Here is a 25,614-nt window from a genome sequence, read left to right as displayed (position 1 = left end):
CTCTCGACACATCATATGGCAGCGACCATTTACCCGCACTCATCAAACACCTATCATCACCACAAACCCTAGTAACTAGACCACGCCGATGGAAATTACAGCTCGCGGACTGGCGGGTTTTTATGCAGAACGCGAAACTGGAAAATGTGTTTTCGTCAGAGCTCAGTATTGATGAACTTAATAAAAAAATCACTGAAGTCATAATCACAGCGGCAGAAAAGGCGATACCGCAGTCTTCCGGTATTGTGCGCAAAAAGCTAAATCCTTGGTGGACAAGCGAATGTACTAAAGCCAAAAAAGAACAAAATAAGGCCTGGGGAATCCTACGAAGGTACCCCACTTATAAGAATCTTCTAAATTTCAAACAAGCCAAAGCCAAAGCACGATATATTCGAAGAAATGCAGAAAAATTATCATGGCAAAAATACATATCTTCAATCAATAGTACAGTCACATCAAAACGAATGTGGGACCAGGTGAGGAAATTTAGAGGAGAGTACTCATCATACACTATACCACTACTTACATGTCCAGGCACACAAACAACACTACAGGACCAGGCCAACTTATTAGGTGAACACTTTCATAACATATCCAGCTCAGCAAACTATTCAAATACATTTTTAAAATATAAAGAATCGGCTGAGAAAGAGAGGCTGCCTTACACTGGGGCTTCAGCTGAAATGTACAATAAACCCCTCACAATACACGAATTGAACAGAGTCCTCTCTGCTGGTAAAAAAACGGCAACAGGTCCTGACCGTGTGCACTACACAATGCTGGCACACCTATCCCAAGCATCGGTAGGGGCACTTCTTAAATTTTTCAATAAGATATGGGAGTCTGGAGTAATGCCCACAGATTGGAAAAAAGCAGTGGTAGTTCCTTTTCTAAAACCTGGTAAACCCGCTACATCCCCTAGCAGCTATAGACCCATTGCACTAACAAGTTGCCTAGCCAAATCTTATGAGAGCATTATAAACATGAGACTCACATTCATCCTAGAAACAAGAAACCTAATAGACAAACACCAGTGCGGATACAAAAAGGGCTGTTCCACCACTGACCATCTCGTGCGACTAGAGCAAGAAATCCGTGACGCGTTTCTTCACAAGCAATACTGCCTCGCGGTTTTCTTTGATTTTGAAAAGGCATATGATACCACATGGCGATACGGAATATTGAGAGACCTGGCTGACATGGGAATTCGCGGAAGAATGCTAAACTGTCTATGCGATTTCATGTCAAACCGAACATTTCAAGTACGTCTCGGCACAACACTCTCGCACACATTTACACAAGAAAATGGCGTTCCACAAGGTTGCATTCTGAGCACGACGCTCTTCATAGTCAAAATGAACTCGGTAAATAAGATCATCCCATCATCTGTTATGCACTCAATATATGTCGACGATTTGCAAATGGCTTGCCGCGCCTCAAGCTTACCCACCTGTGAACGACAACTACAAATAACAATAAATAATCTTACACATTGGGCCAACAAAAATGGTTTCCGGTTCTCAACACACAAAACTGTTACAGTTCTCTTTTCCCAGAAGCGAGGGTTACAGTGTACTCCAGGTCTCACATTGCATGGTACCATGCTACCGGTCAAAGAACACTATAAATTTCTAGGCGTAACGTTTGACACTAAACTGAACTTCCTGGCCCACATTAACGCAACCAAAATTAAAGCAAACAAAGCGCTAAATATCCTAAAGGTTTTATCACATAAGCACTGGGGATCTGATCGAACATGTTTACTACGTATATACCGATCCCTCGTACGTAGCATCCTCGACTACGGCAGTGTAGTTTATGGTGCAGCTAGGCAGTCCTACATTAAGCGACTTGATCCAGTTCACAATCTTGGCCTACGACTGGCGAGCGGTGCCTACAGGACATCGCCTGTACAAAGCTTATACGCTGACGCTAATGAGCCTTCATTACAGCACCGCAGAGCACAACTTACACTTTGCTATGTACTAAGAATTCGGTCATCACCACAACATATATGCTACAACATCGTAACACAGTGCCAATCACGAATACACTACACAAATAAACCAAACATAATTCGGCCACTCATCTTAAGACACGAACAATATTGTCAGACCTATGATGTTCCTCCCGAAGCCCTGCAGGTTGCCGAAAGGCCACCAAGATTGCCCCCGTGGTGCAATTTTACACAGCTGTGTGACTGGACGTTAACACATATAAAGAAAAAAGACATTCCACAAGAGCATATAATACAGGAGTTCCGAGCTATCCAAGAAAAATATAAAAATTACACAGAATTTTACACTGACGGCTCTAAAACACAAGAATACGTAGGTGTCGGGATCGTAACAAAACACTGGGAAAATAGCATTCGCATAAATAATTTTTCTTCAGTCTTTACTGCCGAAGTTTATGCGATATGGATGGCAGTAAAAAAAATTACTTCCGACAAGCAGAAGAATGCTGTTATTTATACCGACTCGTTAAGTGCCCTAAGAGCCCTTAACTTAAACTCCGCGTCTGAACCCCTGCTTGGGGATATCTTAAACATAGTGTTTAACAAGAAATACGAAGGAACCATACGATTCTGCTGGGTCCCAAGCCATGTTGGGATAGCAGGGAATGAAGCTGCAGATAGAAGCGCATCCATGGCAGCGCACAAAAGCATCACACACATAACACTTCCATACAAAGACAGCATCAGAGCGGTTCGTAAGGCCCTAGCATCAAAATGGCAACAAGAATGGAACTCGTGCGTAAATAACAAATTACATATAACTAAACCCCTGCTTCGCGAGTGGAAATCATGCACTCACCAAGAACGATTCTATGAAGTAATGTTATGTCGACTTCGAATTGGACACACGCATCTAACACACAATTTTTTACTTCGAAACGAAAGTCCACCAACATGCGAGAAATGTCACGAAACACTCACAGTAACCCACATCATTATATCATGCCCACACACTGAAACACAGAGACGGAAACATTTCAAAAATTTGTATCACTTACATATACCTCTGCACCCTGCTTTAATATTAGGCGATGATCCACTAGTGCCATTCACCAACCTGTTCCAGTATTTAGGTGAAACCAATTATCTACATCGACTTTAAGGTAACACAGCTATAACTACCTTAACATTAGATCTTATACTGTCCTGTGACTGGCGCAGCATGGCCTTAGTCGCTTTTGCGCCATTAAACCCGAATTAACTAACTAACTTCCAGTAAGCAGATAAATATGGGTGCCAAATGTGTGTCCTATTCTGAGGCGACAGAATAGGACATCTGTTCGCCGAGATTTTGTTGGGGAGGGCCAAAACCCAACTGTGGCTTTATAACGTGCAGTTTATTATTTATCTCTGCGTCCCACATGCGTTGCCAGCGGCCTCGCAGTTTCTTTTGTATGTAAGGTTTCAGATCTGTGAGAGGCACCAAAGCAGTATTATTAACAGCAGGGAGAGCAATTGACGTAGCCATCTGGTCTGCCAAAACGTTACCCTCGATTCCCCTATGGCAGGGTACCCAGCATATGATGATTAGCTGGTTAGATAGATAAGCTTTGCACATGTCGGAATAGACCTCAGTAAGTACAGGATTTTTATGTTTGTAGGGTGACATTAAGGCCTTCACCACACTTAGGGAGTCTGTATATATAACGGCTTTTTGGAGTTTTGCTTTCTTTATATGCTTTACAGCCGACCATATAGCGTAGGCCTCTGCCGTAAAGATACTTGTTTCTGCATGTAGTACATCGGATTCCCAAAAAGAAGGACCGACGGCTGCATAGGATACTCCTGTATGTGACCTGGAAGCGTCTGTGTAGAACTCTGTGCATGAGTGTTTGTACTGAAGTTTTAGGAAATGCATTCGAATTTCTACTTCTGGAGCATGCTTTGAAAGCTTTAGAAAGGATACGTCACATTCTGTGACCTGCCAGTCCCAAGGAGGTAATAGCTTGGTTGGGCGCATTAAGCGGTGCTCCAGGAGTGGGACATGCATTTCATCGCTAAGCTCGTTCACACGCAGCGAGAAAGGCTGTCTTATAGACGGACGGTTGCGGAAAAGTGTAGCATACGTCATATCGGTAATGGTATTAAAACATGGGTGTTCAGGAATGGAATGCACTTTAAGGAAATAAGTAAAGCTGACGTATGATCTCTGTAAGTGGAGCGGCCACTCATTCGATTCGGCATATAGCCTTTTCGGGCTTGTTCTGAAAGCACCAGTGGCTAGGCGGATACCTAGATGATAGACAGGATCCAGCATCCTTAGCGCGCTCGGGGCGGCAGAGTTATACACTACGGCCCCATAATCCAATCGTGACCGTATTAGGCTCTTGTAGAGATTCATTAGGCACTTTCTGTCACTACTCTACCCCGCAGGGGCGTCTGCGCAAGCAGGCGTTTGGTGTGTTGCGACACCACGGACCCGAGCACACGAGGGTTGGACCCTCCCGCGTGTAGCCGTGCGCGGCTTAGCCGTGTCTGGGGAAAAGGGGATCCTGGGGGTTGAGCCGAAGCTGGGTGTTTGGACCTTTAAGGCCCCCCGGCGGAGGCAACACACCTCTTCGGCCTTGGCTTCACATAGACGGCACCCCCGGACTGACCCACCCGGGGGAAATCGGCAGTCGCCTTTTCCTGTCCTCCTCTCCAAACTTCGTCTTTCTCTCTCGCCTTTTTCATCTTTCCTGTCTTCTCCTCACTTCTCCTCACTTCCTAGTTTCTCGGCGGCAAGGGTTAACCTTGTGTAGCTAGCCAGCCTTGGTTATGCTGTATTTGGTTATAGCAGCGATGTACGGCTGGCGTTGGCAGGGTTTCTCTAGCAGACAGTCCTGTCACGTCCCCCTGTTGGGCTCCATGGTGGGTGGTCGGCATCGCGGCCGAAAACCCAACTGTACTCATGGAAAACGCTTTTCCTAAACTCCCTGATCGCCCTCAGAAACGAGGGCGCACCGAAGAGATCTTCCAGTTTTTCGGACGCCAAGTCCAGAATTTTCCTCGTTTTCATGTAATACACGCAGAAAAACCAACTAAACAAGTGCGAACAATCTCCCCGTTCCTTGTATCTAAGTCTCTTACCGAACTTTTTGGTCCAGGATATAAGGTGTCGAGGATGGCTAGCGGTGACCTCTTCCTGGAGCTCCGCGATCAAAAGCAATTTGAGAAACTGCCTCAGCTAGTATCATTTGGGGACACCCAAGTAGTAGTAACCCCGCACCGCACGATGAATACCTCACGCGGCGTTGTCTCGGACGATGATTTGCTGGAGCTCACTGAGGCTGAGCTCTTAGAGGGCTTCAGCGGACAGAATGTTATAAATGTCAAAAGAATTAAGATGAGGCGAGATGGAAAAGAAATCCAAACAAAACACCTGATACTCACTTTCGGTTCAAGTGTCCTCCCCGAGTCCATCGAGGCCGGTTATATCAAACTTCGTGTTAGGCCATACGTGCCCAATCCTCTTAGATGCTTTAAGTGCCAAGGGTTCGGCCACAGTTCACAGAACTGTCGAGGCCGGCTGACATGTGCCAAGTGCAGTGACAAAGAACATTCCTCCGAAACGTGCCAGAACACTCCACATTGTGTCAACTGTGAGGGCGAGCATGCCGCATACTCGCGGTCCTGCCCGTCCTGGAAAAGAGAAAAAGAGATTGTCACAATCAAAGTCAAAGAAAATATATCTTTCAAGGAGGCACGTAGGCGGGTGTCATACCTGTCTAAGAGCAGCTTTGCCGATGTGGCGCGTAAGGGGGCAGCGTCACAACGGCCTCCGGCGGCTGTCCGACCCACAGGCAGTGAGTCGGCAGTTACGCCATCTGCCCCCGCGGCGGTTGCAGCTAGCGCTGCTCCGTCAACCGAGGAGAAGGGACCATCCACCCCGAAGGTGGGTGCAGCCGAGGCTGCCCCAACCTCCGAGGCCCCTTCCAGCGCTGGCAACGGCCAGCGCAGCCAAATCCCTCAGGGAGCCCCATCGACCTCCGGGCTGGTGGGCGCAGGGGTCTTGCCCTCCAAGGCGGGACTCCCTCTGAAAACCTCTCGCTCGCAAGAGCGCTTGTCCGGCGCCACACACGTGGCAATGGACACTACACCTGTCCCCAAGGCGCACCAAACGCCTAAGGAGCGTCGAGAATCGCTCGAACGCTTCAGAAAGAACAAAACACCTATTACAGGGCCTCGAAAGGGCTCTGTAATAAAAGGCATCCACTCCGTTTCCGTAAACACAGCACCAATTTACCTTAAACATGGATACACAAATAATTCAATGGAACATCAGAGGTCTCCTTAGAAACCTTGATGATTTGCAAGAACTCATCCACAAACAGAATCCAAAAGTGCTGTGTTTACAGGAAACACACCTAAAATTTAAACACACAAACTTTCTCCGTACTTATGTTACGTTTCGCAAAGATCGCGATGATGCCGTCGCATCATCGGGTGGTGTTGCGATTCTTACTCATAGAAGTATTGCGTGTCAACCTTTACAGCTACAAACGCCCCTTGAAGCAGTGGTGGTTCGAGTTGTCCTACTAAACAAACTCATCACCATTTGCTCCCTTTACATACCCCCGCATTACCAACTGAACAAACATGAATTTCACTCCTTGATCGATCAATTGCCAGAACCTTATGCTGTTCTTGGCGATTTCAATGCGCACAGCTCCCTGTGGGGCGACTGTCGTATAGGTGCGCGAGGTCGCCTTGTTGAACAGTTCCTTTTTTCTTCTGGAGCGTGCCTTCTCAATAAGAAAGAACCCACATACTACTCTCTTGCAAACCGATCCTTTTCGTCAATAGATCTTAGTATAGTCTCCCCGTCTGTACTGCCTGATCTTGAATGGGAAGTTACCGACAACCCTTACGGTAGCGACCACTTCCCTATACTGCTAAGATCATATAAAGAAAACGAATATCCACCATACGCTCCTAGGTGGAAGATTGAGACAGCTGATTGGGAGAAATTTCGATCTCTAACTAGTATCTCATGGGCTGACCTGTCTTCGTTAGGAATTGACGCTGTAGTCGAGTTTTTTACAGCATTCATAATAGATGTCGCATTTAAATGCATATCAGAAGTAAAAGGCTTGGCCTGCAAACGGCGTGTCCCATGGTGGAACGACGATTGTAGGATCGCTCGTAAAAACCAGAACAGGGCGTGGGGGTTGCTACGCGCTTCTCCCACTGCAGAGAATCTAGTCAACTTTAAAAAAGTAAAATCCGAAGGCAGGCGAACCCGCCGACAGGCCAGACGAGAAAGTTGGCAGAAATTTCTATCGAGTATTAACTCGTTCAGAGATGAGGCGAAAGCCTGGAACAGGGTCAATAGGATAAGAGGGCGACAAGCACATGCACTCCCTTTGGTAAACACAGAAGGCGATACCCTACAAGATCAGGCAGACTCACTTGGGGAATATTTTGAGAGCGTGTCAAGTGCAACAAATTATACACAATCCTTTCTCAAATACAAACAAACAGAAGAACGTAAGCCATTAACTCCCCGCAGGGGCGTCTGCGCAAGCAGGCGTTTGGTGTGTTGCGACACCACGGACCCGAGCACACGAGGGTTGGACCCTCCCGCGTGTAGCCGTGCGCGGCTTAGCCGTGTCCGGGGAAAGGGGGATCCTGGGGGTTGAGCCGATGCCGGGTGTTCGGACCTTTAAGGCCCCCCGGCGGAGGCAACACGCCTCTTTGGCCTCTGCTTCACGTAGACGGCACCCCCGGACTGACCCACCCGGGGGAAATCGGTAGTCGCCTTTTCCTGTCTCTCTCTTCTCAAACCTTCGTCTTTATCTCTCAGTCTACATCTTTCCTGTCCTCTTCTCTCTTCCATTTACTTCCTTTCTCCATGGCGGCAAGGGTTAACCTTGTGTGGATATCCTACCTTGGGTACACCATATTGGGTTATAGTGATGGCGTACGGCTGGCGTCGTGCAGGCTTGTACACAAGCTCTGCCGCGTCCCCTCGTTGGGCTCCGTGGTGGGCGGTCGGCGCTGTTGCCGAATCTTATATATTCTCATGGAAACTCCCTTCCCCAAACTTCCTGATCGCCCTCCGAAACGAGGGCGCACCGAAGATGTTTTTCAGTTTTTCGGACACCAAATCCAGAATTTTCCCCGGTTCCACGTCATCCACTCTGAAAAGCCAAACAAAGCAGTGCGAAACATATCACCATTCCTTGTCTCAAAGTCCTTGACTGATGTTTTTGGACCAGGTTACAAGGTGTCCAGGATGGCAAGCGGTGACCTCCTCTTGGAGCTCCGCGACCAGAAGCAATATGAGCAACTACAGAAACTAGTGTCATTCGGGGAGACCCACATAACAGTAACGCCACACCGTACAATGAACACCACCCGCGGTGTTGTTTCCGATGATGATCTGCTTGAGCTGACTGAGGCGGAGCTCCTGGAGGGCTTCAGCGAGCAAAATGTTATCAATGTTAGAAGAATAAAGATAAGGCGAGATGGTAAAGAGATTCAAACGAAGCACTTAATAATCACCTTTGGTTCAAGTGTCCTGCCCGAGTCAATCGAGGCCGGGTACATCAAGCTCCGCGTTAGGCCGTACGTGCCCAACCCACTCCGCTGTTTCAAGTGCCAGCGCTTCGGCCACAGTTCGCAGAGTTGCCGAGGCCGCCAAACTTGTGCTAAATGTAGTGCCCAAGAACACACCACTGAAACGTGTGAGAACGCTCCCCACTGTGTAAACTGTGATGGGGAGCACGCCGCGTACTCGCGGTCGTGCCCCTCCTGGAAGAAGGAAAAAGAAATAGTAACGATCAAAGTGAAAGAGAATATATCGTTCAAAGAGGCACGAAGGCGGGTAGCATACCTGCCAAAGAAAACCTTTGCCGAAGTGGCGCGTCAGGGGGCAGCGTCACAACGGCCTCCGGCGGCTGTCCGACCCTCAATCAGTGAGTCGGCAGCTAAGCCATCTGCCCCCGCGGCGGTTGCAGCTAGCGCTGCTCCGTCAACTGAGGAGAGGGGACCACCGACCCCGAAGGTGGGCGCAGCCGAGGCTGCCTCAACCTCTCCGGCCCCTTCCAGCGCTGGCAACAGCCGGCGCAGCCAAATCGCTCAGGGAGCCCCATCGACGTCCGGGCTGGTGGGCGCAGGGGTCTCGCCTTCCGAGGTGAGACTCTCTCGAAAAACTTCTCGCTCCCAAGAGCGCGTGTCCGGCGCCTCAAAAGAGGCAATGGACACAACACCTATCCCCACGGCGCTCCAAGCGCCTAAGGAGCGGCGAGGCTCCCTCGAACACTCCAAAAAAGGCAGAACCCCGGTTACAGGGCCTCGCAAGAGCTCTGTAATCTAAGGCATCACTTCCGTTTCCGTAAAGACAGCACCAATTCCCTTTAAACATGGATACTCAAGTCATACAATGGAATGTCAGAGGTCTTCTGAGAAACCTTGATGATGTACAAGAACTCATCCACCAACACAATCCAAAAGTGCTGTGTTTACAGGAAACACACCTAAAATCAAAACACACAAACTTTCTCCGACAGTATTTAACTTTTCGCAAAGATCGCGATGATGGTGTCGCATCATCAGGCGGCGTTGCCATTGTCATCCATAAAAGCATTGCGTGTCAACCTTTACAGCTACAAACGCCTCTTGAAGCAGTGGCGGTTCGAGCTGTTCTTCTAAACAAACTTATCACTATTAGCTCTCTTTACATCCCCCCACATCACAAATTAACGAAACATGAATTCCAATCCTTTATAGATCAATTGCCAGAACCTTATGTTGTTCTGGGTGATTTCAATGCACACAGCAGCTTGTGGGGAGACTCTCGTATCGATGCGCGAGGTCGTCTCGTTGAACAATTTCTTTTTTCGTCCGATGCGTGTCTGCTGAATAAGAAGGAACCCACTTATTACTGTCTTGCAAACCGTACCTTTTCTTCAATTGATCTGAGCATAGTTTCTCCTTCTATTCTGCCTGAACTTGAATGGGAAGTTACACAGAACCCTTACGGAAGCGATCACTTCCCCATACTACTACGAACACCTCAAGAAAACGAATATCCACCACAGGCACCTCGGTGGAAGATGGAGACAGCTGATTGGGACAAATTTCGAACTCTTACTGGTATCTCATGGCATGACATCTCCTCGTTAGAAATTGATGCTGCTGTGGAGTATTTTACAGCCTTTATAATAGATGCCGCTTCTAAATGCATATTACAAGTAAATGGCCTGTCGTGCAAACGGCGTGTCCCGTGGTGGACCGACGATTGTAGGATCGCACGTAAAAAACAGAACAAAGCATGGGGTTTGCTACGCGCTTCTCCCACTGCAGAAAATCTTATCAACTTTAAAAAAGTAAAATCCGAAGGCAGGCGAACCCGCCGACAGGCCAGAAGAGAAAGCTGGCAGAAGTTTTTATCGGGCATCAACTCGTACACAGATGAGGCCAAAGTCTGGAGCAGGGTTATTAGGATAATAGGGCGACACGCACAATCACTCCCTCTGGTAAACACACAAGGTGATACCCTCCAAGATCAGGCAGACTCACTTGGGGAGCACTTTGAGAGCATCTCGAGCTCAACCCATTATTCTCAGTCCTTTCTCAAATATAAACAAACCGAAGAATGTAAGCCAATAATTAGAAAATCAAGACAGAATGAACCCTATAACCGGCCTTTCAGTATTGCCGAGTTGAGAGCTGCCTTGAATACATGCAAAAGCACTGCACCGGGACCTGACAGAGTCATGTATGACATGATCAGAAACTTACATACTGACACGCAATTTACACCACTTACACTTTTCAACACTCTGTGGGCTGCGGGATACCTCCCATCTACATGGAAAGAGGCGATTGTGGTTCCTGTCCTGAAGCAGGGAAAAGACCCCTCCTTGGCAGCAAGTTATCGTCCGATAGCTCTTACCAATTGTCTGTGTAAGCTCTTTGAAAAAATGATTAATCGCAGACTCGTACATTTCCTTGAACTCAACAATATACTCGATCTCTATCAGTGTGGCTTCAGACAAGGGCGGTCAACAACCGATCACCTTGTGCGCATTGAAGGAAATATCCGCGATGCATTTATACATAAACAGTATTTCCTATCGATATTCCTTGACATGGAAAAGGCTTATGACACGGCATGGCGTTACGGGATTTTACGAGACCTGTCGGAAATGGGCATCCGTGGAAATATGCTGAACATAATCGAAAGCTATCTGTCAAATCGTACCTTCCGTGTAAAAGTCGGTAATGCACTGTCACGTCCTTTTACGCAGGAAACTGGTGTACCCCAGGGAGGCGTACTTAGCTGCATTCTCTTTATCGTTAAGATGAATACACTTCGTTCTTCACTGCCCCCAGCCATTTTTTATTCCGTATACGTAGACGATATACAGATAGGCTTCAAATCCTGCAACCTTACAGTATGTGAAAGACAGGTACAGCAGGGCTTAAACAAGGTGTCCAAGTGGGCAGACCAAAATGGATTTAAAATTAACCCGCACAAAAGTTCTCGTGTTCTCTTCACAAGAAAGAGAGGCCTGGTACCTGATCCCTGTGTAAAACTGGGTGGACAACAAATTCCTGTTAACAAAGAACACAAATTTTTAGGTGTTATCCTTGACTCCAGGCTTACCTTCATTTCACACATAAGAAGTCTGAAAGCAAAATGTCTAAAAACCATGAACTTACTTAAAGTTCTATCCCACACTACATGGGGTAGCGACAGGAGATGCCTATTGAATCTTTACAGGAGCCTAGTTAGATCACGGTTAGATTATGGTGCCGTAGTATATCACTCTGCTGCACCGAGTGCGCTAAAAATGTTAGACCCCGTTCATCATCTGGGCATCCGCCTCGCCACTGGCGCATTTAGAACAAGCCCCGTCGAAAGTCTATATGCAGAGTCAGACGAGTGGTCACTACATATTCAGAGAACATATATTAGCTTCACCTACTTTCTTAAAGTGCGCTCTAATAAGGAACATCCGTGTTTCACGACAGTAAACGACTTAACGTGTGAAACACTCTTCCGTAACAGACCCTCCATGAGACTTCCTTTGTCGCTGCGTGTAAGAGAACTTAGTGAAGAAATGGATGTCCCAATAATCGAACATCGCCTAATGGCTCCTGCTAATCTATTACCGCCCTGGGAGTGGCAGATGATAGAATGTGACACATCCTTTGTAGAGGTCTCGAAGCACGCTCCTGAGCTTGAAATTGCTATGCATTTCCGAGAGCTTCAATCGAAGTACTCCTGCTACGAGTTTTACACAGACGCGTCCAAATCCCATGCTGGTGTATCCTACGCTGCTGTTGGCCACTCTCTTTCTGAATCTGACATGTTGAACCCCCTAACAAGTATCTTCACTGCAGAAGCCTATGCAGTACTGTCTGCAGTAAAACACATAAAGACACTGAAACTTGACAGAGCAATAATATTCACAGACTCGTTAAGTCTTGTAAAAGCACTAATTTCTTTACAAAAGCATACAAATCCTGTCTTCAATGAACTCTACACACACTTATGTAACATCTACTCATTACACAGACATGTTGTAATATGCTGGGTTCCTGGCCATAGAGGAATCGAGGGAAATGTGCTTGCTGACGAGATGGCCAAATCAGTGGCATCGCAGGGTAGCCGTTCTGCTGCAGTCCCTGTCACAGACATGAAGCCTTTCCTCAGAAACAAACTGCGAAGCCACTGGCAACGCTTGTGGGACGCAGAAACGAGCAATAAGCTTCACGTAATTAAGCCTCAGTTAGGTTTATGGCAGCCAACAACGAAAACACGAAGAACAGACGTCCTTTTCACTAGACTGAGAATAGGACACACATTTGGCACTCATAATTTTCTTTTGACTGGTAACGAGCCTCCAACCTGTGGTAGATGTGGCGACCGGCTGACCGTCCTCCATGTCCTCCTGGAGTGCCGGGAAGCCGAAAAAGACAGGAGAAAACATTTTCCTTTTGCATACAGCCATCACGTCCCTCTGCATCCGGCCATGTTCCTTGGGGTAGAACCGCTTTTTGGTACCAAAGCAGTCCTCGCTTTCTTGAAAGATGTTGTACTACATGTTACAAGCCCATTCATTTCTTAGCGCATTCTCTTTCCAGAGGATATCGCTAGGATAGATTCTCTGTATAGCACATGCCTCTAGGCCCTTGCGTTTCAAGGGTCCCGGTGAGGCACTAGTGCTCTAGACAATATTATACATCTAGACAAACACATATTTTATATATTGCATCATCCTTTCTCAATCCATTTTAATGTTCATAGTACTCGCCAATAGTCATTCCCATAACTTTATTACTCGTACATTTTATGGAATTTACATCAACTCTTTTAGGCCCCTTTACAGCCACAGCGCATTAAGACCATAAACCCATCAGGCACTGCGAACTCATTAATCATTAGCATGGCGCTCTTTGGCCACATCTGGCCCTTGCGCCATTAAACATCAAATATTCATTCATTCAAGCCATTAACAAGAAAAGGTCGAGAGAATGAGCCTTACAACCGTCCTTTTAGTATTGCTGAATTGAGAGCTGCCTTGAGCGCATGCAAGAGCTCCGCACCAGGATCGGATCGAATCATGTATGAAATGCTCAAAAATTTACACACGGATACGCAAGTTACACTACTCACACTTTTCAACACCATATGGGATGCAGGGTACCTTCCAATCGCGTGGAAGGAAGCCATTGTGGTCCCTGTTTTAGAACAAGGAAAAGACCCTTCCTCAGTGGCAAGTTACCGCCCAATAGCCCTCACAAGTTGCATTTGTAAGGTGTTTGAAAAAATGATAGATCGGCGACTCATCTTTTTCCTTGAACAGAGCAAAATGCTTGATCCTTATCAGTGCGGCCTCCGAGAAGGGCGCTCAACAACTGACCATCTTGTACGTGTAGAAGCAAATATCCGGGACGCATTTGTACACAAGCAGTTTTTCTTATCCATATTCCTCGACATGGAGAAGGCCTATGACACAACGTGGCGCTACGGCATCTTAAGAGACTTGTCAGAAATGGGCATTCATGGCAATATGCTAAACATAATAAAAAACTACTTGTCCAATCGTACATTCCGGGTAAAAGTCGGCAATGTACTGTCACGTCCTTTCATACAAGAAACTGGTGTACCCCAGGGAGGCGTGCTTAGCTGCACGCTCTTTATCGTGAAGATGAACACGCTTCGTGCTTCACTACCACCCGCCATGTTTTACTCTGTTTACGTGGACGACATTCAAATAGCTTTCAAATCTTGTAACCTCGCAGTCTGCGAGAGACAGGTACAGCGTGGCCTGAACAAAGTGTCAATGTGGGCAGACAGGAATGGATTTAAGATCAATCCTAACAAAAGCTCTTGTGTTCTTTTTACAAGAAAGAGAGGACTTATCCCAGATCCTTGCATAGAACTGCATGGACAACAGATACCTGTTAACAAAGAACACAAATTTCTAGGTGTCATACTTGACTATAGACTCACTTTTGTCCCCCACATTAAAAATCTTAAAGAAAAATGTCTAAAAACAATGAACATAATCAAACTTCTATCCCAGACTACATGGGGTAGTGACAGGAAGCGCTTAATGAATCTCTATAAAAGCCTGATTCGATCGCGACTAGACTATGGCGCCGTTATTTATCACTCTGCCGCCCCGAGCGCACTAAAGATGCTAGACCCAGTGCACCATCTAGGAATCCGACTGGCCACTGGCGCTTTCAGAACGAGTCCCATACAAAGTTTATATGTAGAATCAAATGAGTGGTCACTTCATCTGCAGAGAACATACATCAGCCATACATATTTTCTGAAAGTCCATTAAAATCCTCAGCATCCCTGTTTTAATACCATTAATGACATCCCCCGCAGGGGCGTCTGCGCAAGCAGGCGTTTGGTGTGTTGCGACACCACGGACCCGAGCACACGAGAGTTGGACCCTCCCGCGTGTAGCCGTGCGCGGCTTAGCCGTGTCCGGGGAAAGGGGGATCCTGGGGGTTGAGCCGATGCCGGGTGTTCGGACCTTTAAGGCCCCCCGGTGGAAGCAACACACCTCTTTGGCCTCTGCTTCACGTAGACGGCACCCCCGGACTGACCCACCCGGGGGAAATCGGCAGTCGCCTTTTCCTGTCCTCCTCTTCAATCTTCGACTTTCTCTCTAGCCTTTTCATCTTTCCTGTCTTCTTTTCACTTCTTCTTACTTCCGAATTTCCTGGCGGCAAGGGTTAACCGTGTGTAGTATATCCAGTCTTGGTTATATGCATTAGGTTATAGTGGCGGTGCATAGCTGGCGTGTGCAGGTTGCTCACAACCTGTAGCGTCCCCTTGTTGGGCTCGGTGGTGGGTGGCTACCACCGCCGCCGAATTTCAAACCATATTATGGCAGAAGCTTTTCCGCGACTTCCAGATCGGCCTCTGAAAAGAGGCCGCACCGATGCACCTTTTCAATTCACCCTCCGAACCGACATAGACAACTTCCAACGTTACCACGTCTTGCATAGTGAAGGATCACAAAGCATGCGTAAGCTATCTCCTTTCTTGGTGGCGAAATGCCTCGTAGAAAAAATTGGCAAAGACTATAAAGCCTCGAAAATGACCAGTGGAGACCTACTTATAGAACTGAGAAACAAAGAACAAGTGCCAAAGCTGTCCGAACTCGCCAGTATTGGTGAAATCAAAGTCACAATTTCTCCCCATCGCTCCCTAAACACCAGCAGGGGCGTTATCTCAGAGGAAGATTTTCTCAGCTTGAGTGACGAGGAACTTCTCGAAGGGTTCCAAGAACAGAATGTCATTAAAGTACAGAGAATTACAATCCGAAGAAACAATGAACAACTCCCGACCAAACATGTGATCCTCACATTTGGTACTAGTATTCTTCCCACTTCTCTCGACGCAGGATACCTAAAGATAAATGTCAGGCCATATATACCGAACCCGAGGCGATGTTTTAAGTGCCAGAGGTTCGGCCACGCATCACAATCATGCAGAGGCAAAGAAACATGCGCGAAATGCAGTGCCAACGATCACCCATCTGAAAACTGTAACGCTCCCCCACGCTGTGTGAACTGCAAAGGGGATCATCCAGCGTATTCACGATCATGTCCCTGTTGGAAGAAGGAGAAGGAAGTGATTGCTCTCACAGTAAAAGAAAAGATTTCATTTTTTGAAGCAAGGAAGAGGCTTTCACTCTTACCTCAAATAAGCTATGCCAATGTGGCGCGACAGGGGGCAGCGCCACATCGGTCTCAGGAGTCTACAGAGGTCACAGTCAGTGGTCCTGTAGCAACTCCATCCGCCCCCTCGGTGGCAGCAGCTAGTGCTACTCCACCATCATCCAAGACGGCCCTGCAGACAGTCGTCCCGCAGGTTCCCAGGCTAAACAGAACGCCAAGGCCCGAGGCGCGTGTCTCGGCGCCTGGCTCTCGATCATCCAGCGCCTCAGAGAAGGCAATGGAGGTCGACCCTAAAACCCCGGCGTCATTGACGCCAAAAGAACAGCGCTCTTCTGAGCGCCCTAAGAAGGACAAGGTCCTTATAACTCTACAGAAAAAGGGACAGGCAACCTGAACGGTTACCGCCCATTAAACGTGTACTGTCCCGTATCGCATGTCACCTTTAGTTTTTTAAGTTCGCAAACACCACTACATTTTTCATTTTAGAAACATGGCTTTCATTGTTCACTGGAATTGCAGAGGTCTTATACACAATATAGGTGACATCAAAGACATTATCAACACTTTTTGGCCAGTTGCAGTGTGTCTCCAAGAAACGAATCTTGGTCCAAAAAATACTAACATTCTCAAAGGTTTCACCGTTGTCCGAAAAGACCGCGAACACTCTAGCCGTTTGTCAGGAGGAGTCGCCATAGTCGTTCAGGGCGGCACCCCTACACGAAATGTTCAACTGAATACTTCTTTCGAGGCTGTTGCCGTCACCGTTCTATCGCATAAAACCATCACCATCTGTTCACTTTACATCCCACCCCATACTCATTTTACTATTAGACAACTGGAAAATCTAATACACCAGTTGCCGGAGCCTTTTATTCTGGTAGGAGATTTTAATGCCCATTGTAGCCTCTGGGGTAGCGATAGAACAGACCAAAGAGGGCAAGTAATCGAAGATTTTATTTTGTCTAACAGCATATGTCTTTTAAACTCGGGTTCACCAACATATTTCTCACCAAGCTCACGCAAATTCAGCTGTCTAGATTTAGCCTTCTGCTCACCGTCTGTTTTTAGCGATTTTAAATGGGAAGTCCCCGACACTTCATATGGAAGTGATCATTTGCCGGCATTTATCAAGCTCTCATCCACATTACCTACAATAAACTCTAAGCCACGTCGCTGGAAAATACATCTTGCCGACTGGCCGCTTTTTATGAAACATGCAAAACTTGAAGATGTCTGTTTAAATAAACTCAATGTAAATGAAATTAATGAGAAGTTCACTACAGTTTTAGTTTCAGCGGCAGAAAAGGCAATACCTCAAACATCCAGTCTTGTGCGCAAAAAAAGTTTCCCCTGGTGGACCCCCGAGTGCACAGAAACCAAAAAGCTTCAAAACAGGGCCTGGGGTATGTTACGAAGACACCCCACCTATACCAACCTTTTATGCTTTAAACAGGCCAAAGCCAAGGCACGATTTATCAGAAGGCAGGCAGAAAAATGATCGTGGAAGAAATACGTATCTTCCATAAACAGTACAGTTACGTCTAAACGCATGTGGGAACAGGTAGGAAAGTTTCGGGGAGATTACTCATCTTACACAATACCGTTACTTACAAGTCCAGACACACAAACAACAATACAAGAACAGGCAGATATACTTGGCGAACATTTCCGTGATGTATCCAGTTCAGGAAATTATACGAAGGAATTCTTACAGTACAAACAGTCTGCTGAAAAACAGAAGCTACCCACTACTGGCACGTTAAATGAACCGTACAATTCCCCCCTCACACAACAAGAAATAAACAGAGTCCTTTCTGCAGGTAAAAACACAGCGCCAGGACACGACCGTATCCACTACGCCATGCTGGCTCATCTATCCCAGGCATCTGTAGAAGCTCTCCTTAAGTTTTTCAACATAATCTGGGAATCTGGTATAATGCCCGAAGAATGGAAAAAAGCAATAGTAGTTCCATTTCTAAAAGCCGGTAAATCCCCAACATCCGCAAGCAACTACAGACCCATTTCCCTCACAAGCTGTCTGGCAAAATCATATGAAAGCATTATCAATATTAGACTCTCATTTATCTTAGAATCAAGAAACCTCATAGACCCCCACCAGTGTGGATATCAAAAGGGCTGTTCAACTACTGACCATCTTGTCCGTCTAGAACATGAAATTCGATATGCGTTTTTACACAAACAACACTGTCTTGCAGTTTTCTTCGATTTGGAAAAAGCCTATGATACCACATGGAGATACGGAATTTTAAGAGACCTGGCTGACCTCGGCATCCGTGGTAAAATGCTAAATTGCCTAGCTGATTTTATATCTAATAGAACATTTCAGGTACGTCTGGGAACAGTACATTCTCATACGTTTACACAGGAAAATGGCGTTCCACAAGGCTGTGTTCTCAGCACGACACTGTTTATAGTAAAAATGAACTCAGTTAATAAGATTATACCGTCGTCTCTTATGCACTCTGTTTACGTAGACGATCTCCAAGTGGCTTGCCGCGCCTCAAATTTGCCAACCTGTGAAAGGCAACTTCAAATGACAATAAATAAGCTTACACAATGGGCTAACAAAAATGGTTTCCGCTTCTCCACACAGAAAACAGTTACTGTTTTGTTCTCTCGGAAACGAGGGCTACACAGCGATCCAGTTCTAAAATTGAACGACACCATACTGCCGGTGAAACAAGATCATAAGTTTTTAGGAGTAACCTTTGACACTAAACTGAACTTCCTAACTCACATAAAAGCACTAAAGATCAAAGCAAATAAAGCTCTAAATATTCTTAAAATTTTGTCCCATAAGCACTGGGGTTCCGACCGAACCTGCCTTTTACGTGTTTACCGGTCTCTTGTGCGTAGCCTTTTAGACTACGGCTCCGTGGTTTACGGTTCAGCCAGACAGTCCTACATCCAACGACTTGATCCGGTACATAACCTCGGACTGCGACTGGCAAGTGGTGCCTACCGAACTTCACCTATTCCAAGTTTATACGTCGAGTGTAATGAACCCTCCTTACAGCAGCGCAGAGCATTCCTCACATTTTCCTACGTACTCAAAATTCAGTCATCACCCCAACACATATGCTACAACATCCTCACACAATGCAACACACGCTTACACTACACAAATAAACCGAACTCGATTAGGCCACTTGTCCTGCGGTATGAGCAATACTGTCGGGATTATGACATTCCCCCCGAAGTCCTCCAGGTTGCCAAGAAACCACAACGGCTGGCTCCGTGGTACGATTTCACACACTTATGTGATTGGACGTTAACACATCTAAAGAAAAGAGACATCCCACACGAACACATTATACAAGAATTCCGTGCACTTCAGGACAAATATCAAAATAACATGCAATATTACACTGATGGCTCTAAAACAAAAGACCACGTGGGTGTGGGGGCCGTAGCGGAAAAGTGGGAAACAAGTATTCGATTACCACAACACGCTTCTGTTTTCACGGCTGAAATTTACGCTATCTGGGTTGTTGTTAAAAAGATTATAACTGATAAACACGAACATGCAGTCATATACACTGACTCTTTAAGCTCACTGAAAGCTCTACAGTTGAAATCTGAGTGTGAACCCCTGATAGGAGACATTTTAAACATGTTGGTGCTTAACGAATACGGGAGGTCAATTCGTTTCTGTTGGGTCCCAAGCCATGTCGGGATACCAGGTAACGAAGCAGCTGATAGCTGTGCATTGATGGCAGCATACAAAAATATTACAAACACGAAACTACCATATAATGATAGCATCCGTGCAATTAGAAAAGCCTTCACGGTAAAATGGCAACGCGAATGGGACCGTTGTGCCGACAACAAGCTACATCTCACGAAACCCATAGTAGGCGAGTGGAAGTCATGCAATCATCAGGAGCGGTTCATCGAAGTAGTTCTATGCCGACTACGCATTGGGCACACACACCTCACGCACAATTACTTACTTACGAAAGAAGACACACCAACATGCGAGAAATGTCAACAGCCACTAACAGTTATGCACATATTACTCACATGTATGCAGACTGAAACACACAGACGAACACTTTTGCACAAATTATATCAATTACACATACCTTTACACCCCGCTCTAATTTTAGGTGATGATCCGCTAGTCCCATTATGTGACGTCCGTAAATTTCTACACGACACTGGGTTTTTACATAAAATATAGATTAACAAAGCCTTTTCCTTCATAAACGTAATTTTTAAACACCTCGTGTTTGGCGCAGCATAGCCTCAGCCGCTTTTGCGCCATTAAACCCCCATTTAACTAACTAACCATTAATGACATGACATATGCTACACTCTTTCGCAATCGTCCCTCTGTAAGACAGCCTTTCTCGCTGCGTGTGAGGGAGCTTAGTGAATAAATGCACGTTCCACTCCTCGAGCTTCGCCTAATGCATCCAGCCAAGCTGCTACCTCCTTGGGAGTGGCAGCTCATACAATGTGATATGTCTTTCGTGAAAGTCACAAAGCATGCTCCAGAGATTGAAATCCTAATGCATTTCCGGGAACTCCAGCACAAATACTCCTGCACGGAGTTCTACACAGACGCATCAAAGTCACACGACGGGGTGTCCTATGCAGCCGTCGGTCCATCCTTCTCAGAATCCGACGTACTGCATCCGGAAACTAGCATCTTTACGGCTGAGGCCTACGCACTCCTGTCGGCCGTAAAACATATAAATAAATCACAACTCCCGAAATCAGTTATATACACGGACTCCCTCAGTGTTGTGAAGGCCTTGATGTCTTTCCGTAATCACAAAAATCCAGTATTTGATGAACTCTACTCCGCACTGTGCAAATCATATATATCTAACCAACATGTGATCATATGCTGGGTGCCTGGACATCGGGGCATCGAGGGAAACGTTCTAGCCGACCAGATGGCCACATCAATCTCATTGTATGCAGTTAACTCTACTGCTTCGGTCCCTGTCACAGACCTGAAGCCTTTCTTAAGAAGGAAACTACGAAACCACTGGCAACGCATGTGGGACAAAGAAATAAATAATAAACTGCATGTAATAAAGCCACAACTAGGTTTCTGGCCTCCTGTAACAAAATCCCGCCGGACAGATGTCCTATTCTGCCGTCTAAGAATAGGACACACTTTTGGCACACATAACTTTTTACTCACGGGAAACGAGCCTCCAACCTGTGGTAGATGCGGGGAAAGGCTGACCGTCCTCCACGTCCTACTGGAGTGTCGGGAAGCCGAATCCGAAAGAAAAAAACATTTTCTCTTAGCATACCGCCACCACATCCCCCTTCATCCTGTTATGTTACTTGGTCCAGAACCACTCTTTGACACCAGCGCCGTCCTAGGTTTTTTGAAAGATGTTGTCTTGCATGTTATTAGCCCCGCACGTTCGTAGCGCTTCCTCTCTCCAGAGGATGCCGCTGCGATAAGTATTTTGAGTAGCACATGCCTCTAGGCCCTTGTGGTTCAAGGGCTCGGGTGAGGCAGTAGTGCTGTAAGCAACTTAACATCTCGCATATTTTAAACAATGCATCATTCTTTTACGATGGATATTAATGTTCATAGTCATCGCCATAATTTTATAGCACGTAGATTTTACGCACTTTACAGCGACTATTTTTAGGCCACTTTACAGCCAAGTCACATCTTTCATAATACATCGTTAACGCTACCACTTGTCATGGCGCTCTTTGGCCAAACCTGGCCCTTGCGCCACAAAATAACAGACATCATCATCATCGTTCTTCTACGATGGATTTTAATGTTCATAGCATTCGTCATTAGTCATCGCCATAATTTTATAGCACGTCGATTTTACGCACTTTACAGCGACTATTTTTAGGCCACTTTACAGCCAAGTCACATCCTCCATAACACATCGTTAACACTACCACTTGTCATGGCGGTCTTTGGCCAAACCTGGCCCTTGCGCCACAAAACACCACACATCATCATCATCAACAACTGCAGGCATTAGGCGATGATCGAGAAGCGGGACGTCTATTTGTTCGCCAAGTTCTCTTAGATGCAGTGAGAAAGGTAATCTCATGGAGGGTCTATTACGAAAAAGTGTTTCACACGTGAAGTCGTTAACGGTTGTGAAACACGGATGTTCCTTATTAGAGCGTACTTTCAGAAAATAGTTGAAGCTGATGTATGTTCTCCGAAAGTGGAGTGACCACTCATCGGACTCGACATACAAAGTTTCAACAGGGCTTGTTATAAATGCGCCAGTGGCCAGGCAGATTCCCAGATGGTGAACGGGGTCTAACATCTTTAGCGTGCTCGGGGCAGCAGAGTGATATACTACGGCACCATTGTCTATTCGTGATCGAACTAGGCAACTAAAGATTCAACAGGCACTTCGTGTCGCTACCCCATGTTGTGTGGGACAGGATTTTAAGTAGGTTCATTGTTTTTAGACCTTTTGTTTTTAGACATTTTAGGTGTGAAATGAATGTGAGGTTGGAGTCAAGTATAACACGTAGAAATTTGTGCTCTTTGTTAAAAGGAATTTGTTGCCCGCCCAGTTCTAGAAAAGGATCTGGGGCCAGGCCTCTCTTTCTTGTGAAGAGAACACAGGAACTTTTGTGGGGGTTGATTTTAAATCCATTTAGGTCTGCTCACATGAACACCTTGCTTAAGGCCTGCTGTACCTGTCTCTCGCAGACTGTGAGGTTGCAGGATTTGAAACCCATTTGTATATCGTCTACGTAGACGGAATAAAAAATAGTTGGTGGTAATGATGCCCGAAGCGTGTTCATCTTTACGACAAAGAGCGTGCAGCTGAGTGCTCCACCCTGGGGTACCCCAGTTTCCTGTATGAATGTACGCGACAGTGCAGGACCTATTTTCACCCGAAATATACGGTTCTCTAGGTAGCTCTCTATAATAGTTAACATATTGCCACGGATGCCCAGCGCCGAAAGGTTGCGCAGGATTCCGTACCGCCAGGTTGTGTCGTATGCTTTTTCCATATCCAGAAATACAGATGAATATTGTTTGTGCAGGAAGGCATCGCGCGAATTCTCGATTCGATGCGCACGAAATGGTGGGTTGTAGATCGGCCTTCCCTAAAACCACATTGAAATGGGTCAAGCATTTTACTGGAGTCTAGGAGATGTATGAGACGGCGATTGATCATTTTTTCAAAAAGCTTACAGAGGCAGCTTGTAAGCGCTATGGGAGGGTAGCTAGTGAGCAATGATCATGATGATGTGGTGTTTTGTGGCGCAAGGGCCAGGTTTGGCCAAAGAGCGCCATGACAAGTGGTAATGCTGACGATGTATTATGGAAGATGTGACTTGGCTGTAAAGTGGCCTAAATATAGGTGCTGTAAAGTGCGTAAAATCTACTTGCTATAAAATTATGACGATGACAAATGACGAATACTATGAACATTAAAATCCATCGTAAAAGAATGACGCAGAATAGAAAATATATGAGATGGTAAAAATACCTGGAGCACTGTTGCCTCGCTGGAGCCCTTGAAACACAAGGGCCTAGAGGCACGTGCTATACGAAAGAACTATCACAGCGCCATCCTCTGAAGAGAGGAGGCGCTACGAATGCATGGGGCTAATAACATGTAAGACATCTCTGAGGAAACCTAGGAAACCATCTGAGGAAACATCTCTGAGGAAACCTAAGCGCCCGTGGCTAAACGGATACCTAGATGGTGAACAGGGTCTAGCATCTTTAGCGCGCTCGGGGCGGCAGAGTTATATACCACGGCACCATAATCTAATCGTGACTGGATGAGGTTCTTATAGAGATTCATTAGGCACTTCCTGTCACTTCCCCACGCAGTCTGGGATAGAATGATGATGATGATGAATGTGTTGTTTAGTGGCGCAAGGGCCAGGTATGGCCAAAGAGCGCCAAGACGGTGTTATTGATTTCGCGATGGAATGATGAGTTCTGTGAAATTGATATGACGTGGCTGTAGAGGGGCCTAAAAATAGTCGCTGTAAAGAGCGTAAAATCGACGTGCGATAAGATTATGGCGATGACTAATAATGAGTACTATGAGCCTTACACTACATTGCTGAAGAATGATATGGTATGCGGAACATGTAAGATGTAAGAAGTAGCTACAGCACAACTGCCTCAACAGAGCCCTTGAAACACAAGGGCCCGGAGGCATGTGCTATACAGTACAACTATCCCAGCGGCATCCTCTAAACACAGGAAGCGCTACGAATGCAGAGGACTAATAACATGTAAGACCATATCTTTGAGGAAACCTAGGACTGTGTCTGTATTAAAAAAACGGTTCTGGACCGAGAAACATTGCAGGATGAAGAGGAATGTGCTCTCGGTATGCTAAGGAAAAATGACTCTTTCTCTCAGATTCACCTTCCCGACACTCCAGGAGGACGTGGAGTGCGGTCAGCCTCTCCCCGCATCTACCACAGGTTGGAGGTTCACTTCCGGTGAGTAGAAAATTATAGGTGCCAAATGTGTGTCCTATTCTGAGACGACAGAATAGGACATCTGTACGGCGTGATTTTGTTACAGAGGGCCAGAATCCTAACTGTGGTTTTATCAGGTGGAGCTTATTATCCGTTTCCGCATCCCACATGCGTTGCCAGTGGTCTCGCAGCCTCCTTCGCGAGAAAGGCCTCAGATCTGTGACAGGCACCTCAGCGGTAGGGTTAACACCTTGCGATGCGATTGACGTGGCCATCTCGTCCGCCAGAACGTTACCCTCGATGCTCCTATGGCCAGGCACACAGCATATAATGATATGCTGGTTAGATCTGTACGCTTTACACAAGGCGGAGTATAGTTCATTATGTACTGAATTTTTGTCTGCATAGAGTGACATCATGGCCTTCACGACACTTAGGGAGTCTGTATATATCGCTGGCTTTTGAAGTTTTGATTTTCTTATATGCGTCACAGCAGACAGTAATGCATAGGCCTCGGCTGTAAATATACTTGTTTCCGGATGTAGTCCATGATATTCTGAGAAGGATGGGCCGACGGCAGCATAGGACACCCCGGCATTAGACTTCGAAGCGTCTATGTAGAACTCTGCTCAGGAGTGCTTGTGCTGGAGTTCTAGGAAATGAGTTCGTATTTCGATCTCTGGTGCGTGTTTTGTCACTTCTAAAAAGTGTATGTCACATTCTATGACCTGCCACTCCCAAGGCGGTAACAACTTGGTTGGAGGCATTAGGCGAAGCTCAAGGAGTGGGACACGCATTTCATCACTAAGCTCCCTCACTCGAAGCGAGAAAGGCTTTCTTACAGAGGGGCGATTATGGAAAAGTGTAGTGCAGGTCATATCGTTAATAGTGTTAAAACATGGATGTTGATGATTGGATTGTATTTTGGGAAATATGTAAGGCTGATGTAAGTTCTCTGTAGATGGAGGGACCATTCATTTGATTCCGCGTATAAGCTTTCAATCGGGCTTGTTCTGAAA

Source organism: Dermacentor variabilis, chromosome 3 (genome assembly GCF_050947875.1).
Source record: "Dermacentor variabilis isolate Ectoservices chromosome 3, ASM5094787v1, whole genome shotgun sequence".
Classification (NCBI taxonomy): domain Eukaryota; kingdom Metazoa; phylum Arthropoda; class Arachnida; order Ixodida; family Ixodidae; genus Dermacentor; species Dermacentor variabilis.
This window is presented reverse-complemented; position numbering follows the sequence as displayed.